The sequence below is a fragment of the Muntiacus reevesi genome, chromosome 15 (genome assembly GCF_963930625.1).
Source record: "Muntiacus reevesi chromosome 15, mMunRee1.1, whole genome shotgun sequence".
Taxonomy (NCBI): domain Eukaryota; kingdom Metazoa; phylum Chordata; class Mammalia; order Artiodactyla; family Cervidae; genus Muntiacus; species Muntiacus reevesi.
The window spans coordinates 25,252,356-25,272,118 of NC_089263.1; the positions used below are offsets into that span (position 1 = coordinate 25,252,356).

General features: G+C 45.9%; 1 pseudogene; it reads right to left on the minus strand.

Annotated features, from left to right (window-relative positions):
• Positions 1-7,476: 7,476 nt before the first annotated feature.
• Positions 7,477-7,725, minus strand: LOC136147522 (COMM domain-containing protein 6 pseudogene; annotated as a pseudogene).
• Between the last annotated feature and the right edge of the window lie 12,038 nt (positions 7,726-19,763).

Consider the following 19,763-nt stretch of genomic DNA (forward strand, 5'->3'; position numbering starts at 1 on the left):
AGTTTCCAGTTTCAAAAATGTACATTTTAAGAGGGGAAAAACCATAAAAGCACTGCAGTTAGGGTATCAGTTCATTTTTTTCCCTTGTAAAAGAAATGGTATACTAGATGAGTGTAAAGGCTTCTTTTAAAAAACAGTATTCCAAGGGGTTGTGCCTGGGGACGTTCAGGTTTTAATATGGCCCCTCTGGGACTCTGTATAGACATTCTGTCTGAAGTCTGGACTTCTCCCCAGGAAACTGTGCTAAGCACCCAGGCCTGGGATCCTGGGATCTGAAGCTTCCCTGAGTGACAGCAGTGTGATATCCAGGAAGTCATTCAAAGCCCTTTCTGCTTCTCTCTGGTCCTCCTCCTTGCCAAGCCTCAGTGTTCTCTGCTGGACTACTGACTTCCTCTCAGACTTGTTTGTAAGATTAAATGAATTAACATAATATACTCTTATGAATGGCAGGAGGATAACAAGTTATAAGAGTCGCTCTGGGGTCAGACAACTCAATGAGGAGATCGGTCACTTCAGGCTTCCCAGGCGGCTCAGTGATAAAGAATCTGCCTGCTGGTGCAGGAGACGCAGTGTCAACATCTGGGCAAGAAAGATCCTCTGGAAAAGGAAATGGCAATCCTCTCCAGTGTTCTTGCCTGGGGAATCCCATGGACAGAGGAGCTTGGCGGGCTACAGTCCATGGGGTCACAAAGAGTCAGAAACGACAGAGCACGCGTGCATGCATTGGTCACTTCATAGGTGTGTGACCTTGGACGTCTCTGTACTTCTTTGAGGCTCCATTCACTCATAGGTGAAAGAATGACTAAAATGTCCCCCATCTCATAGGGTTGCTGTGTGATTGTATATCCTGAGCATCCAGGGTCCCATCCAGTACCATGTCAGTCATCGTACCAATTATCAAGATGACTTGTGCCTCTCCTGCATCTCTGGGCTCTTTGTGTGCTGCCTATGATTGCTGCATCCTCATTTTTAAATATCTGTCTCCTCCACGTGACTGTGAACTCTTCAAATACAGAAGCTGCATGTATGCATACGTAATTTTCATCTCTGTATCCTCAGTGTTCCTGCTACTAAGATCCTCCACTCTCCCTTCTCCCCAATTTACAGGTAAGTGGGTGAAAACTTGGAGAGGTAAACTGAGTTGCCCAGTGTGCATGCTCAGTCATCAGTCACTAGGTTATGTCTGACTCTTTGTCACCCCATGGACTATAGCCCATCAGACTCCTCTGTCCATGGTATTTCCCAGGCAAGAATACTGGAGTGGGTTGCCGTTTCCTTCTCTAGAGCTGCCCAGTATTGCACACAAGTTGGCATTCCCGCTGCAGAGCACTTGTCTCTCTGAGTCGTCATCGTGTGTTTACTTCTCTTTGTGCTTGACTGCAAGCTCCCCAAGGGCAGGAAAACCAATTCAGAGTTGTGTTCCTAGTGTCAGAACGTCATCATCATCATTGCTAACATTTATGGAGCATGAGGTGCCAGCCACTGTTCTAAGCACCTCTTCATATGTTCATCAGTTGAATCCTCACATGTAACTTGTGAGATGGGGACCATCAGTATCTGAATGTATAGGAGGACAGACAAAGAATGGTTAACTTCCCCCGATGTTGTACAGCCAAGTAGGAGGAGAGCCAGGCAGTCTGGACCGGGGGCCAGAGCACAGCATCAGTAATTGGTGCTGCCACTCAGGCCTCTGATGCAGAAGAGGGTTTGATCCCTGGGTCGGGAAGATCCCCTGGAGAAGGAAATGACAACCCACTCCAGAATTCTTGCCTGAGAAATCCCATGGACAGAAGAGCCTGGTGGGCTGCAGTCCATGGGGTTGCAGAGTCGTACATGACTGAGAGGCGGAGCACACACACAATTCACTATGAGGAACAGCCCTAGGTGTGCCTTCAAGTTCTGCGTTCAGAGCTGCTTTGAAGGTGTCCTCTGAAGGGGGCCGAGAGGACCAAGATGGCAGGGCACAATTGAATGAGTGAGAGGGTGAGTGTAAGGTGGAGCTCGCCACTCCAGAGTTGTTCAATCCTGGCAGTGGGAAGAAGTGGCGGGGTGTGGAAAAGACTCGGAGCTGCCATGAGCCGTAGTGGGACTACACAGGGACTTTTCTCAGCAGAGAGCAGTGCTCAGTTTCCTGGGCACCCCAGTCTGCCTTGGCATACCTGGGGGTTCAGCCCCCCAGCTGCATCTCGCAAGCCTGGAGGCGTGGTATGTGGGCTTCATCTTGGGTACCAGCTCTGGGGATGAGTCAAGTCTCTCTGGAGCCCTGTGTTGAGCAGGATGGGGGATGTGTCCACTCTCAGTGCAGAGAGCACGACAGACGTCCCAGTCTGTGTAGAAGGGGACTGTGGGCCATGCTGGGCAAACCTACCGTCTGATAGACCGGAATTCCTGCACCTTCTCCAGGTCTCCCAGGGCAGCCAAACTGCCTGTCGTTGGTTTGGGGATTCTGTCGGGGGCACTGAGTGCAATAGGCTGATCCACCCAGTGTCTTAACTCACTGCAGCCAGGTCACACACAGAGCCCCCCCACCCCATCTCCTCCCCCAGAGGGAGGGGAGACAGTGTCTCCACGGCCGTGTCCCCAGCTGTGGGGCCAGAGCCGCCTCCCTTCCTCCCTCTCCAGCGTCGTCTCTCAGCTCTGTTATTGTTGGCTGGTGTGAACAAGGCTGAACATCTGCCAGACATCTGCTCACGTCTCCTGTGAGTGCTCCCAACAGACAGGCAGGAAGTGGTGCTGCCCTAGACCAAGGTGCCAGGGGCAACATGTGAGCTGCTCTGGGATGCTGCCTGACCTGCCTGGGGCTGGTGGGACCCCTGGGGTCTCTGGGGGCTGGCCAGATGATGGGAGAACTCTGGGGTCTGCGTTTTTCCCCTCTTTCCCAGAAGGGACGGTACTCTGGTCAGTCAATGGAAGAGAGGGGAGGAGAGGGCAGATATGTTAGAAACTGTCTCCGCCATCCTGGGGAGGCAAAGACAAGAGGAACAGGCTTCTACTCCTGGGATGGGTGTGGGAAGGAGAATGGCCTTCTCAGTGTCTCAGGAAATAGACCTTGAGAGAAAGATGTGAGTGCAGGTAGTTTATTTGATGGGAATCTGTTTGAGATGATAGGAAACAAGAGAAGGAAGTCAGTAGAGAGTGCTTTATTAAGCAGGTGTCCTTGGGGCACCTAAAACACCATCCATGGAGGAGCCAGAAAGACAGCCTCATCTCCTCTGTGGGAGGTGAGCACAGGGGGAGATTTCTTCTTCACCTCCCCTCGGCCATTGTTGAGGACTGCCCCGAGGCCATCAGCTTCCTGGCTTTTCTGCCTGCAGCAGGGAGTGGGCTGGGAGCAAGCCTGCAGGTGCTGGGGCTTCAGTGCTGGCAGTGGGAAGCCACCAAGGGGGTGGGCAGGACACAGATGGCCCCTGCCACTAGGGCCAATGAAGGTCAAGGATGAGGCTAGCTGGGCATTGACGTAGCAGTGGTTCCTCCTCCCTCTCCTCTCTTTTTCTTTTTTTTTTAATGTGGACCATTTTAAAAGTCTTTATAGAATTTGTTACAGTATTGCTTCTGTTTTATGTTTCGGTTTTTTTGGTCGTGAGGCATGTGGGATCTCAGTTCCCCAACCAGGGTTCGAACCCACACTCCCTGCATTGGAAGGACAAGTCTTAACCACTGGACCACCAAGGAAGAGTCCCCCACCTCTTTTTCTTTCTCATTCTCTCTGCCGCTGTCACTGTGAGCTGCCCATCTCCTCCCTCCCTGCTTCTCCCCTCTCTCTCTTGTCATCCCCTCCCTTCTCCCTCTCGTGTCATCTCTCTGACTCTCACCTTTCCGTTTGTATCCGCCTATCCTCTGTTTTACTTGTTGTTTATTGTTCAGTCACTAAGTCGTGTCCGCTTCTTTGCAACCCCATGGACTGCGGCACAGCAGGCCTCCCCTGTCTCTCACTATCTTTCAGAGTCGGCCCAAGTTCATATCCACTGACTTCATGATGCCATCCAACCTCTGCCACCCTCTTCTCCTTCTGCCTTCAATCTTTCCCAGCATCAGGGTCTTTGCCAGCGAGTCAATTGTTTTATTTACATAGCCCTAATCCTGGAGGCAATGGCACCCCACTCTAGTACTCTTGCCTGGAAAATCCCATGGACGGAGGAGCCTGGTAGGCTGCGGTCCATGGGGTCGCTAAGAGTCGGACATGACTGATCGACTTCACTTTCACTTTTCACTTTCACACATTGGAGAAGGAAATGGCAACCCACTCCAGTGTTCTTGCCTGGAGAATCCTAGGGACAGGGGAGCCTGGTGGGCTGCCGTCTATGGGGTCGCACAGAGTCGGACACGACTGAAGTGACTTAGCAGCAGCAGCAGCAATCCTGAACGGAGAAGAGATGGGATCATAAAGGGACTTCATCCTGTCTCCCAAGGGCTGGCCCTTCCTCTTATTCTAGGGGACTAAGTATTTCCTCCCTGTCCCCTGGATGAATACTCAATACTCCCCTGGATGAGTCTCTTCAGTTCTAAAGTGTCCTGTAGCTACTTTGTGTTGCTGAACACTTAAACATGAACTCCAGTTAGCAAATAAAAAGTCATTTTTCCCAGGTAATAATCAAATTCTGGACTTGATGGAAAATTGAGCCAGCCCTTCTCTCCCAGCTTGGCCCCTTGCTGGCAGGAGGTCTCTCCCTAGGTCTTCTCTCCCATCTTACCCACTGCACTTTCTAACCCTTTTGGGGTAAGAGCTTGGGGGGAGAAAAAGAGATCAGGACATGAGAAAACTTCTTCCCTGATAGTAAGTGCTAAGAGACCCAGCTTCTTTGTTCTCCCATCTTGGCCAGTGGCCATGATGAGTGTTTTTCTTTTCTTTCTTTCTTCTTTTTTCCTGACCAAACCGAGAAGCACCTGGAATCTTAGTTCCAGGGATGGAACCCATGCCCCCTTCGGTGAAAGGGTGGGTTCCTGGACCGCTAGGGAAGTTCCTGTGAGCATCTATCTTGAGGATGTTCTCTGCGGGCATATCTCCCACTCCTGGGATCTTTTCTAGAGTTTTCCATGGAAGACAAATGCTCTCAGTCCCTGGGAATCCCCCATGTTTCTGAGTCTATCCTGCTGAGGTTTGTTTACTCTTCCAGGACACCTTCTGGACAGGACTAAGATGCCCACGTTCTTTCTCTGATGTGACTGGCTTCTGGAGCAGTCATGGATTCTTAGAGTCCCAGCAAATTCTAGGCACACAGGCCTGTCCCAGTGCAGCCACCTATGTTTAGTGGTCACGACAGCTTCCCTTGGCCTTCTAGGCAGAGGTAGTCCCTCTGCTCTCCCCCAGCACAGCAGATGGTCTTCCCAGGGAGTGCTCGTGGTAAAGAACCCGCCTGCCAATGCAGGTAGATGTAAGAGATGCGGATTTGATTCCAGGGTCAGGAAGAGCCCCTGAGGGAGGGCCCCAAAACCCACTCCAGTATCCTTGCCTGGAGAATCCCAAGGACAGAGGAGCCTGGTGGACTAGAGTCCATGGGGTTGCAAAGAGTCAGACGTGACTGAAGTGACTTAGCATGCAGGTAAATTTAAAGTATTACTACCATATCCCATTTACTACCATTAAAACATAGGACTGTTGGGAGAACAGACTCCAGGATGCTTTGGAGATTGGAAAGACTTCTCATAAAACAAGTATTATATATTAACCCATATATATGGAATCTAGAAAAATAGGTACAGATGAACCAGGGAAAGGGGAGGGTGGGACAAACTGAGAGAGTAGCACAGACATATATGCAGGGCCCTGTGTAAAATAGATGGCTAGTATAATATAATACAGGGAAGCTGCCGTATAATATAGGGAGCTCAGCTTGGTGCTCTGTGATGACCTAGAGGGGTGGGATGGGGGTTGGGACGGAGGCTTAGGAGGGAGGGGATATAAGTATTCATATAGCTGATTCATTGTTGTATAGCAGGAGCTAATACAACATTGTAAAGCAATTATCTCCAATACAAAGAATAATAATAAAATAAAAACAAAAAGACTTCTCATAGGAAAGGCCATCCCAGGAGAAGGAAGGGCCTATACACCAGAGCATCATTTTTTTTTCCTTTTACTTAAATCACTTTAATTTTACTTGGTTACCTGGATGTGGTTTTCAAAACTAAATAAGACATATATTTGTATGATTAACAAAATTATAATGTTCATTAATTTTTGGAATATATTCAGAATATATAGGATAAGGCTAGCAAAAGTACATAACTAAAGAATTCATCTATACAACATTAGAAAAATAAAACAGGTCAATGACGAAGCTGTATGAAGTTATTTTTTCCTGTTTTTCAGAATCCATCTGAGAACATGCTGCCACAAATAGCCCTTTTGCTGCTAATGTCCTTGAACTTGGTTCATGGAGTGTTTTACACTGAACAAACATATACAGGCATAAAAGGCCCACCATCCAACACCAAGACACAGTTCTTCATCCCTTGTGCCATGAAGAGTAAAGGTAAACTTAACTATATATTTTGCTCTTTTAACTGGTGGGTTGTTTCTTTCTATAATCTTTTTTTTTTTTTTTTAACTTTTTATTTTGTTTTGGAAGGAATATAGCCGATTAACAATGTTGTGATAATTTCAGGGATTGTGTATTATCTTAAAAGAGATAGGGTCTTGAAAGACCCATACAGAGAATGCAGTTTTCAAAGGATCAGGTCAGCTGAACTACTAAGAACCGTATCTCCCAAGTAGCTGAATAACCTGTTGATTTAAGTATTTGTAATCTTCTTCTGATTGTCGTTGTTTAGTTGCTCGTTGTGTCTGACTCTCTATGACCCCATGGACTGTAGCTTGCCAGGCTCCTCTGTCCATGGAATTTGCCAGGCAAGGATACTGGAATAGGTTGCCACTTCCTTCTCCAAGGGTCTTCCCAACCCAGGGATTGAACCTGTGTCTCCTGCATTGGCAGGAAGATTCTTTAGCACTGAGTCACATGGAAAGTCCATATTCTGATTACAAAGTAATAAATACTCAATGTGGAAGACTGAGGAAAAGAAAATGTTTCCCTAATTTTTAGTGTTTCCTTAACATATATCTTATTTTTATATTTTTTCCTGTTTGATTTTTTTTTTTTTATTTAAAAAGTGGAAAACCCAAGGTGTAATTTTCATTCAGTACTTATCATTTGATCCTTAGGCCGTTTTGTTGCAGAAAGTGAAGTCCATGTTTTTTTTTTTTTTTTAATTAAGTGGTAGTTTTTTTTTTGTTTGTTTGTTTGTTTTGGATATGGACCATTTTTAAAGTCTATATTGAATTTGTTAAAATATTGCTTCTATTTTATGCTTTGTTTCTTTTTTGGCCACAAGGCATGTGGTGTCCTAGCTCCCTGACCAGGGGTCAAACCCACACCCCCTGCATTGAAAGGAGAAGTCCTAACTGGACCACCAGGGAAGTCCCATGAAGTCCATGATTTTAGAATGATGGTAGCAATTCATCAACCAAGTAATCAGTTTTCACATAGTTTCAATAATTACAGCAACTTCCTTGAACAGTCTATAGAAATTCGGAAAATGTGGAATTGTCATTTCAAAAAAACTTTTTCTTTACTTGACCTGTATGATCTGCCACTTTGAAACATAAGGACATTTAAGTAATCTGCAGCTGTCTGACCTCACAGCCATCTCCAGCTTCCACTGAAAATCTCTGAGCTGGCTGGTGACTGTGGCCTTAGCATCCAGCTGTGGCTCCCTGGACCCCTCCATAGCAGGGTCCAGGGCTTCCATCACCCACTTGGGTGGAAACCTTAATGTATATTGTATATGCCACAGAATGCAGCCAGATTTATCTATGACTTTATGTGAGCAAGCAAGTGTTAAACCACTGAATTAGGGGGTGCCCATAATACACTCTAGCTTATTTGGACAAATTTAGAAGTTGTTAAAAAAAAGTAAGATGCTGCAGTAACAAAAACCTGCAGTGTGTATCCATATATTGGTTAGGTAAATGGCAGTAAGGAAATGGGACTGGAGGAAACCTCAGTCCCTCTTATGCAGTGGTGAAATATTTATGATTAGTCTTCTGTGATACCTGGAAGGCACATTTGGTTCCTAATGAACTTGTAGCTCTGGGGAAAGTGGTTGGAAAATCGGAATGGTGGTAATCACATTGGTTGTTGTTGGCTATGTTTAACAAGGTGTTACAAGGAAAAGATGCACACAGAAAAGAATCAACTCATTTCCAAGAGTAATAACAGGCAATGGAGAAAGGCCAGAAATGAAGGTTGGAAAAATAAACCGCCTTGAGATGATAGCGTCAGAAGTGGGATTGAGAAAGACTTCAGAGTGGCCAAAGGCAAATTCAGATTCAGGGTGTGGTACCCAGTGCCGAGTCCAGTTGGAAGCAGGGCAAGAATCAAATGAAAGGTGCGGGTCTGACACCTATAATTAAAATTTCTCCCTGGTTTTTATGTCTCAGAGCAAACAGAGGAAGGATAGGAACTTCACACTTGTGGCTGTAGGTGGCCTGAAAGCAGCCACTATTGTATTTCGTGAAAGAGGCTTGGGGATGTGAAATAAACAAACACAGCAGCTCTAGGAACCAAGTCTTGAAAGAACAGTGGGTGTGGTTCCTGGAAGATGGAACCGGAAAGTGACTACTGAGTCGTCTGAGAGTCAGACTGCCAAAAAAAAAAAAGAAAGAAAGAAGAACCCTTGCCTTAGAAAGCCTGTGATTATTCAAGACTTTTAACCCTCGAAGCACCCTGAAACTCCGATCATGCACAGGCATCGAACAGGCTGAGGAAATCAGCCCCCAAGGGACATAGGCTTTCCAACGTCTACTGCACAGGTGGCCAAGGAGGCAATGGAAAACGGAGAACTTTCCAAAAAGTGTCCTTGACGAGCAGGAAATAATTGCAGGGCCCTCTGAGAGCAGTTGTTGTTCAGTCACTCAGTCATGTCCATCTCTTCATGACCCCATGGACTGCAGCACACCAGCCTTTCCTGTCCTTCTCTATCTCCCGCAGCTTCTCAGACTCATGTTCATTGCGTCGGTGATGCCATTCCAACCATCTCATTCTCTGCCTTGCCTGTTCATTTACAGAGTGTCAGTGACTGTTTTTGCATTACAATGGCAGGGTTGAATAGCTGTAGCAGAGACCTCATGGCCTGCAAGCCTCACATATTTACTTTCTGGCCCCGAAGAAGAAGTTTGCCAACTCCTGCTCTAGAAAGGTGCTTCTCAGAACTGAGGGCAGCCACTTCTGGCTTTATACAAGGAGCCATGTGTCTGCTGGAGATTCTGAGCTTTTGAGCCGGGGGCTATAAATTGATGGGGTGATGGGTCATTGCTCATGGGCTGGAAGTGTTTTCTTTGTGGGAGAACGGAGAAAAAGAATATTTGGTGACCAGACTGTAGCTGAGACATTGAGTGCGCACTGAACATCCTTGTGCTCTTTCTAGCTGCCCGCCGGTTGAGCATGGTCAGAGGGTAAGTTCTAGACAGTTGATCATGAATGAAAATGACATGTGTCAGGTCTGGCCTGAGGCCTTGAAAAGCCCACGTATAAGTCTCTATGCTCTCTTGTCCTCTGTTCTGGAACTCTGAATTTAACTAGTGTTGAGATGGTGGAGACACAGGAAGGAGACAGCCTGGGTCCCTGAGTCACTACCTGGAAAGGGTTGCCTTGGAGAGTGGCCTGGGTTGCATCAGATTTTGTGCTGATGAGAAATAAACTTCCATTGGGATTAAAATGTTGAGAGTTGAGGATTGATTTTGTTATTGCAGCTGAAGCTGATTTTCTTTAAGAAAAAAATTTTTCTATTGAATTACAGTTGACATACAACATTAATTTCAGGTGTACAACACAGTGGTTCAATATTTGGATATATTGTGATATGATCACCACACTAAGTCTAGTTAATATTCATCATCAGGCATAGTTACAGAATTGTTTTTCTTGTGTTGAGAACTTTTAAAATCTATTCTTAGTAACTTTCAAATATGCAAGGCAGTATTATTAACCTTGGGCTTCCCTGGTGGCTCAGAGGTAGAGAATCTTCCTGCCAATGCAGGAGACACAAGTTTGATCCTTCGGTTGGGAAAATCCCCCAGAGAAGGAAATGGCAACCCACTCCAGTACTTTTGCCTGGGAAATTCCATGGACAGAGGAGCCTGGCAGGCTACCGTCCATGAAGTCACAAGGAATTGGACACAACTAAACACACTCACACACATGACTTATTTATAACTGGAAGTTTATATCTCTTAACTCCCTTCACTCATTTTGCCCACTCTCCTTCCACCACCCCACCCTGGCTGCCCACCTCTAGCAACCACTAATCTGTTGTCTGTATCTATGAGCTTGGGGGTTCTTTTTTTTTTTTTTTTTTTTTTTTTTAGTTCTACCACATTCTTGCTACCAACCCATTTCCCTCCACCCTCGTGCACACTTGCTCAGTCATGTAATCCCATGGACTTCAGCCCGCCAGACTCCTCTGTCCATGGACTTTTCCAGGCAAGAATACTGGAGTGGATTGCCGTTTCCTTCTCCACTTGGGGGTTCTTTTGTGTTGTTTTTTCAGGTTCCACACATAAGAGAAACCATACTCTATTTTTCTCTGTCTGACTTCTTTCATTAAACATCCTGCTCTCAAGGACCATCCATGTTGTCACAAACAGCAAGATTTCATTCTTTTTATGGGTAAATAATATTCTACTGTGTGTGTGTGTACATAGCAATAAGTGAGTGAGTGAAAGTTGCTCATTCGAGTCCAACTCTTTGCAACACCATGGACTGTAGCCCACCAGGTTCCTCTGTCCATGGAATTTTCCAGGCAAGAATACTGGGGTGGGTAGCAGTTCCTTTCTCCAGGGGATCTTTCTGACCCAGGGATCGAACCGAGGTCTCCTGCATTGCAGGCAGATTCTTTACCATCTGAGCCACCAGGGAAGCCCCTAAATAAATGAAATATATATGTGTTATATATGTATGTGTGTGTGTATATATATATATATATATATATATATATATAGTTTTTTTGTCTTTATCCATTCATCCATTGATGGACATCTAGCTTGTTGCCATGTCTTGACTATTGTGAAAAATGCTGCAGTGAACAAATCTTTCCAAACTAGTGTTTCTGTTTTCTTTGGGTAAATATCAGAAGTGGAATTGTTGGATCATGTGGTAGTTCTATTTTTGAATTCTTGAGGAACCTCCATACTGTTTTCCATACTGGCTGCACCAACTTACATTCCCACACATAGTGCACAAGGGTTCCCTTCTCTCCACAGCCTCACCAACACCTGCTGCTTCTTATCTTTTTGGTACCAGCCATTTTAACAGGTGTGAGGTGACATACTATTGTGGTTTTGATTTGCATTTCTCTCATGATTAGTGGTGTTGAGCACCTTTTCATATACTGAAACTGCTGTTCTGTGTGATAGGCTATACATCACACTATGGAATAATTTAAATAAAATTGAGTTTATACTTGTATATAATTATTATTCAGTTATGCAATTTTGTATTTATATATTAATAGCTTTGCATGCTATATAAAATAGTCTTTGAAACACAATTTTTAATAACTTTCTAATATATCATTGATTATTTCTTTAATAATGCACAGAGCTTAAAAAAGCATGGTGAGAAAGACAAGTTCATCCATTGTGTGTAACAGGGTGTTGCTTAGCATATATGTGTGCTAAGTGTGTTAGCTACAGTGGTGTCCAACTCTTTGTGACCCTATGGACCATAGCCTTCCAGGCTTCCCTGTCCCTGGGATTCTCCAGGTTAAGAATACTGGAATGGGTTGCCATGCCCTCCTCCAGTGGGTCTTCCTGACCCAGGGATCAAATCCGCGTCTCTTATGTCTCCTGCATTGGCAGGTGGGTTCTTTACCACTAGCGCCACCTAGGAAGCCCGGTATAAAAGGGTAACTGCAATTTTCCTGAAATACAATTTAACACTGTGTGTATTTCCTGTGACCCAGTAATTCTATATCTGGAAACTTATCATCAGGCAATAATAAGAGATGTGGACAAAAACGGATACACAAAAGATTTTTGTTTTAGCTTTATAATATCAGAGTTGGAAATCATCTAAAATGTTCAACAGGAACTAAACAGTTACATCAACGACAACATCTCTGCAGGCGCTGCCTGTTTGTTGATGTGGCTTGTTTAGCATCAGATGCTTGCAGTTTGAGGCATGGAATATATATCTGGTCTGTAAGTTCATATCAGATGCACCCCCCTTCACACTGTACCTCTTCATTCCCTGCTGACTGCTTTACGATTAAGGATGCGGCTGGCCAAGTCTTGTCTCCTTTTCAATTCTCTGGCAACTCATGACTTCTGGCTGCAAAGATTCTTCAGATGGTGTCTTGGACATCAAACAGCGACAGCCCAACATTTGGTTACATAAAGTGCAAATGAATCATGAACACGTGGATTATATTTCCGTTCAAATACACAGGGATTTCAATTTATGGGAAATGGACTGTGGGCTGCACGAATTAGCGCTAGGTTTGGGAAATTGGTTGAAACCCTGACCAGATCCTCAGTTTAGTTATATCCATCTGCTCTCCCCAACCCCCACCCACCCCAATCCCCCTCCTTAGCACCTTAGAAATGACAGCTGTTTCGTTCCAGGAGATGCTAAAAGCTAGTCTCTTCTCCAAGAAAGACAGGAGGCCAACTTGATTTGCCAGAGGTTCCTGAAGTTTATTTCTTTTGTCCCAAAGCCAACAACGACTAAACAAAATACAAAACGGACCCTCCCTTCCCCTTGGCTTCTGTGTTGGAACTTTCTTAATTTTTATTTCTCTCTTTAGTTTCTTCTCTGCCTTGATGTTGCATGTCTCTTCCACTGCTGATCCCTTAAATGTTGGAATTTCCTGAGGCTCCCTCCTGAGCCCATTGTCCTTATTGTATTTTGTGCGTGCTCAGACGTGTCCAACTCTATGTAGTCTCAAGGACTGTAGCACGCCAGGCTTCTCTGTCCAGGGGATTTTCCCTGAAAGAATGCTGGAGTGGGTTGCCATGCCCTCTTCCAGGGGATCTTCCCGACCCAGGGATTGAGCCCATGTCTCTTGTGTCTCCTGCATCGGCAGGTAGGTTCCTTACCACTAGTGCCACCTGGGAAGCCCCAGTTGCTTAGCTGCAAATGGAATCCTGCAGAGAAGAAGGACAGCAGCAGATTTAGGTGTGGAGGACAGGGGTTAGGGAGGATCAGAGACTAGAACAGTGGAAGGAAGAGGAAAGAGGACCCATGGCCCTAGAGGAAGAGCTGCTGTGTCCCCCACAGACAGCACAGACTCAGAGACAACCACCAAGAGACCTCCAGGCCGGCAGGGAGGCTGACGGCTTCCTGGTGTTTCTCCAGACTCTGGGGCCAGTGTCAGGGGAAGGAGGTGTGAGGTGGCCTGGGAGTGAGACTGCCTTCAGGATCAAACGTAATGCCATCTCCTCCATGAAGTCCAGTCTACAGCAGGGGTCTCCAACCTCCAGGTCATGGACCGGTGGGTACCTTCTGTCAGATCAGCAGTGGTATTATATTAGAAATAAAGTGCACAACAAATGTAATGTGCTCCATATACCCCAATGTTCACGTAGCACTATTTACAACAGCCAGGACGTGGAAGCAACCTAGATGTCCATTGACAGATGACTGAATAAAGAACCTGTGGTACTTACATACAATGGAATATTACTCAGCCATAAAAGGAATGCATTTGACTCAGTTCGAATAAGGTGGATGAACCTAGAGCCTATTATCCAGAATGAAGTAAGCCAGAAATACAAATCTTGTTTATTAACGCATATATATGGAATCCAGAAAGATGGTACTGAAGACTGCTGTCTTCACAGCAGTGAAGACACAGACATAAAGAACAGATTTGTGGACACAGGTTGAGGAGGGGAAGGAGAGGGAGGGACAAATGGAGAGAGTAGCAGAGAAACATATACACTGCCATACAGACAGCCAGCGGGAATTTGCTATATGACACTGGGAGCGCAAAGCGGTGCTCTGTGACAACCTAGAGGGGTGCGATGGGGAGGGAGATGGAAAGGAGGTTCAAGAAGGAGGGGACCTATATGTACCTATGGCTGCTTCATGTTGATGGATGGCAGAAACCAACACAATATTGTAAAGCAGTTATCCTCCAATAAAAAATAAATTAAAAATATGTAACGTGCTTGAATCAACCCTAACCATCCCCGGCATTTTCAGTCTGTGGAAAAACTATCTTCTACAAAATCCATCCATAGTGCCCAAAAGGTTGTGGACCACTGTGTGTTCTCATCACTGGAGTTCCTGTCCCTCCTTGAGCACGCTCCAGACCCTTAAGCCAGTCCAGTCCTCCCCCACTCTGCGTCCTCAGCTCCCCACAGTCCTCCCACTCTGCCTTTTGGACACTGGACTGAATCTAGGCTTCACTACTTGGCTCTTCGACTTCCCTTGAGAATAAGCTCTGGCCTTTGGTGCTGCCTCCCTCTGCTTCAGACTGCCTCGGAGAGGACGCCTGGCCTCGGGTGGACCCTGGGCCTCTTTTGAGTTGGCATCCATCCAGGCACATCCAGTTCCCCCCGGAGAGGTGGAATTCAGACAGTGGTCCTTTGTCTCCCTGGCTTAGCACTCAGCATCCATTTCAGCATCCCTGCTGAGCCTCTCCCAGGTCTCCCCAGCTGGACCACCGAGTAATCTCTCCACTGCAAGGCTGAACTCACATGACCTTCCAAATAGTGGGCTTGTTACCTATCCATCACCTCTAGGGAGAGCAAAGACAGGACACCCCAGGGCTTAGCATGAAACTTTCGTGTTTGTTCTGGTTCCCAAGTCATCTCTGTGCCCCACTGGGTCCCTGGATGCTTCCTCCATCCCTGCCTGGGCTGGTGCTGCTGTCTCTGTCCTTCTTGCTCCCTGCGCTGCAGCACACAGCCTGGCTGAAGCTCATGGTCAGCAAGCCAGCCAGAGGGTGGCCTCTAGAATCTGTGGACAACTTGTTAGCTCCTTTCCTACCTTCTTGTCTAGGTTGGAGGAGGTAACCATGCTTTTTTTAATTTTATTTTATTGGAATGTAGTTGCTTCACAGTGTTGTATTAGTTTCTGCTATACTGCAAAGTGAATCAGCTATGTGGTAGTTTACTTACTAAGTCGTGTCCGACTCTTTGTGACCCCATGGACTGTAGCCCGCCAGGCTCCTCTGTCCATGGGCATTCCCAGGCAGGAATGCTGGAATGGGTTGCCATTTCCTCCTCCAGGAGATCTTGCTGAGCCAAGGACTAAGTGTGCCTCCTGCATTGGCAGGAGTGTTCTTTACCACTGAGACACCTGGGAAACCCCATATTCTCTTAGATTCTGTGTTTATAATCGAGATTGTGTCATTTGACCCATCTCCATTCACTTGGGTTAGGGGTGTCTTCAGAAAGGAAGGAGCTGTCGTTGTTCAGTTGCTGAGTCATGTCTGACTCTTTGTGACCCCATGGACTGCAGCATGGACTGCAGCACACCAGGCCTCCCTGTCCCTCACCATCTCTCAGAGTTTGCCCAAGTTCATGTTCATTGCATCAGTGATGCCATCCAGCTGTCTCATCCTCTGATGCCCTCTTCTCCTTCTACCCTCAATCTTTCTCAGCATCAGGGTCTTTTCCAATGAAAAGGCTATTCACATCAGGTGGCCAAAGCATTGGAGCTTCAGCTTCAGCATCCATCCTTCCAATGAATATTCAGGGTTGATTTCCTTTAGGACTGACTGTTTTGATCTCCTTGCCTTCCAGGGGACTCTCAACAGTCTTCTTCAGCACCATAGTTCAAAAGCATCAATTCTTCAGCACTCTGCCTTCTTTATTGTTCAGCTCTAACATCTGTACATATATAAACATGTTCCTTTTGGAAAAGTAGGAAGTATAGAAAAAAAGAAATGAAAAGCACTTATAATCTCTCTCACTAGCCAGAGATAATCTCTGTTTATGTTGTGGCATATAATATCAATAATAATCTGTTTTCAGAAAAAAAAATGCAATTTTCCATATTTCTCTGGTATTGAACTTAACTCTTAAACCCCCTGTTTTCTGGACTGTGGGTTTTTAAAAATATTTATTTATCTGGCTGCACTGGGTCTTAGTTGCAGCACTTGGGATTTTAGCTGAGGCATGTGGGATCTAGTTCCCCAACCAGGGATTGAACCCAGGCCCCTGGCACTGGGATGCTGGAGTCTTCAACACGGGACCACCAGGCAAATCCTGAAGATGGAAAATGGATTTTACTAATCCAAAGTAAATTTAGTCATTCCTAGTTTACTCCTGATCTTAGTCAGGTCTCCTCTGGGTTCCTGCAGCCAGTTGAGGGTCTCCCTGCCTGGTTGTTATGTGAGATGGTGGCCCTGAGGAAGGTGTATAGAGCCTGTGGTCCCCTCTTTGAGGCATTCTCTGTAGAGGGAGCTGCCAGCTTCTCCTTTGTCCGAGAGGTTCCATCCCCTCCATGTTAGCCACCCAGAGATCTGATTATCTCACCACAAAGGTCACCCTGCTTTGTCCACATCCAGCCATCCAGAGCTCCTGGGTCAGCTGGGGCCTTCAGGTTATTCTGGTCATCTCTTCCAAGTTCACCTCTTCAGGAAACTTTGAGCTCCTCTCTCCCACCCTACCTCCACCCTCCCATGGGAACTCAGGGGATTGTTCCAGGATCTTGGTCTAACCATCGCACGTGGTCATTTCCAATCCGAGTTGGCTCAGGACACTCAAATGAGGCTCTTTCCTCCCAGCATTTCAGGCTGAACGTGGGACCCAGGTCTCTGTGTTATGTCTTATCCCCAATATGTACTATCTGTGTGTCTTGGTGCCAACCACAAAGGGGCAGAAGTGAGGCGTTCCTCTGCAGCCACATGTTCTTTGAAACTCATCCTCCCTTCAGTTGGGCAGACTTTCATCTTCTCTCAAATAAGAAAGTAGCCTCTCTTATATCATCAAGAATTTTGCCCAAATCTGTGGGTTTATGGTATAAATGTTGTGCTCTATATCCTCCAGGCCTTGCTCTTTGTAATCCAAGCCAAGCTTTTCATCATTGAAGAAACAAACAAAATACACACAAATTCAAATGTGTCAGTGTCCTATTGCTGCGGTAACAAATTGCTACAAAATGAGTAGCTTAAAACAATACATAGTGGGACTTCCCTGGTGGTCCAGTGGTTGAGACACTGCCTGCCAATGCAGGCGACATGGGTTCGATCCCTGCTCTGGGAAGATCCCATGTGCCACAGGGTAACTAAGCCCATGCACCCCAGCTACTGAACACATGCTCTAGAGACTGTGAGTTGTAACTACTGAAGCCTGCACGCCCTAGAGCCCATGCTCTACAATAAGAGAAGCCACGGCAGTGAGATGCCTGAGCACCACAACTAGAGAGTAGCCCTTGCTCATTGCAACTAGAGAAAGCTCATGTGCAGCAGTGAAGACCCAGCGCAGCCATAAATAAATAAATTTATTTAAAAATACCAAAACAATCTTAGAGTGCTGGAAGTCAAAAGTCCAAATTGGGTCTCCATGGGCAAGAATGAAAAGTGTTGGCAGAGTTAGCATTCTTATCTGGGCACTGGAGGGGAGAATCCTTTCCCCTGCTATTGCTGGCTCCTGGAGGCTGTCTCCATCCTCGGCTTATGGCCCCCGTCTGCATCATCAAAGACAGCAGTATCGCTTCTTTAAGACTCTCTCTAGCTCTGACCTCCTCTTCTGCCTCCCTCTCCCACTTTTAAGGACACTTCTGGCTTTATTGGGCCCACCTGGGCCATCCAGGATAATCCCTTTATTTTATTTTAATTGGAATAGAGTTGCTTTACATTGTTCTGCTAGTCTCTGCTGTACCACAAAGTGAATCACCTGTGTGTGTTTGTACATATGTACATCTTCTCCCTCTGGAGCCTCCCTCCCACACTGTCCATCCCACCCCTCTAGGTCATCACAGAGCACTGAGCTGAGCTCCCTGCCTTATACAGCAGCTTCCTACTAGCTATCTTTTTACACATGGTCGTGTGTAAAGGTCAATGCTACTCTCTCAGTTTGTCCCACTATTTTAAAGTCAGCTGATTAGCAACCTTAATCCCCTCTTGCATGTAACATAACAGGTTCACAGATCCCTGAAAATAGCATGGGGACATCTTTGGAGGGGTCACTCTTCTACCTACTAATCAAATAATAATTCCTTTGTCAAAGGCTTAATTCATATGATCAAAACCTATGACCTTCAGAAGTATAGTCTTTGTTATTGATTTAACAAAATTTACTTTGGAGTCCCAAAGTCAGTGATTTGAATTAATTTTTTTTTTTTTTAATTTAGAAATGTTTCTATCATCCTTTAAGTGTTATGAATTGAAAGCTATTGCTATTCTCTGACTTTGAGAGTAACCTAATGGGTATTGGAAAACTTAATGGATACTGGGAAGCCCATGAAGAAAAATAAAAATCCCTCTTTTTTTTTTTTTGGCCATGCCTTGATATGTGTGATCTTAGTTCTTCAATCAGGATGGAATCTGTGGCCCCTGCAGTGGGAGTAGAGGGTCTTAAGCACTGAACCACCAGGGACATCCACCCCAAATCCCTCAATTTTAGTTCTCCAAATTTAATTTTGCTTTGTGCATATGGATCACACTACACACTCTGTGTTTGTTACCTGATTTAATTAGCTTAGTGATGTAATACATTTCTGACAATGTTATTGTTGTTTAGTCACTCAGTTGTGTCTGACTCTTTTCAAGCCCATGGACTGTAGCCCGCCAGGCTCCTCTGTCCATGGAATTCTTCAGGCAAGAATACTAGAGTGGGATGCCATCTTTTTCTCCAGGGGATCTTACTGACCCAGGGATCAAACCCAACTCTCCTGCCACCAGCAGGTGGGTTCATTACCCCTGAGCCACCAGGAAAGCTCTTCTATGACAATAAATCTTTATTACATCATTTTAATTTCTGCAGAGTATTCCCCTGTCTGGCTGGCTTCCCATTGTTGATGTACCTGGGAACCACCAGAATGCAAGGCCAGGGTCTGGCCCTCATGGCTCTTTGTGCGTAGAGTACCTGCAGCGTGGCCTGGGCAGTCAGTTGGTTGCTATGTGCAAGGTAGAGCAGGCAGCAGGAAGTGCCAGCTCTGGATCCCAACTCTCATCCTGGGAGAAGGATGACCCTCAGGGAGCTGTTCTGACTCCAGGTGTTGACAGCAAAGGTTTTTAAATTTTTTTCCCCCTGGCACCCTGTAGCACTGCCCAGAGAAATGATTATTTGAGGGAGGTGGGAGGTGGGGAGGTGGGGGAAAGGTGGAGTGGTCACAGGGACCTGGAGGTGGTTTAATTGAGTGATGGTGATTCAAGACTCTGAACAGTGGTGCTGAGTGAAGTTAGAGAAGGAGGAATATTGCTTGACATCCCTTATGGGCAGAATCTTATACAAAGGGGTGATAAGAATGAACTTCTTTACAAAACAGACTCACAGACTTAGAGAAGGATCTTATGGTTGCCAGAGGGAAGGATATGGGGAAGGGATAGTTAGGGAGTTTGGGATGGACAAGTACCCAACTGCTATATTTAAAATGGATAACCAACAAGGATCTACTGTATAGCACGGGGAACTCTGCTCAAGGTTATGCGGCAGCCTGGACAGGAGGGGGGTTTGGGGGAGAATGGATACGTGTCTATGTATGACTGAGTCCCTTTGCTGTCCACCTGAGACTATCACAGCATTGTTAATCGGCTGTGCTCCAATACAAAATTTAAAAAGTTTTATTTAAAAAAGGCTATGAATGGGGACT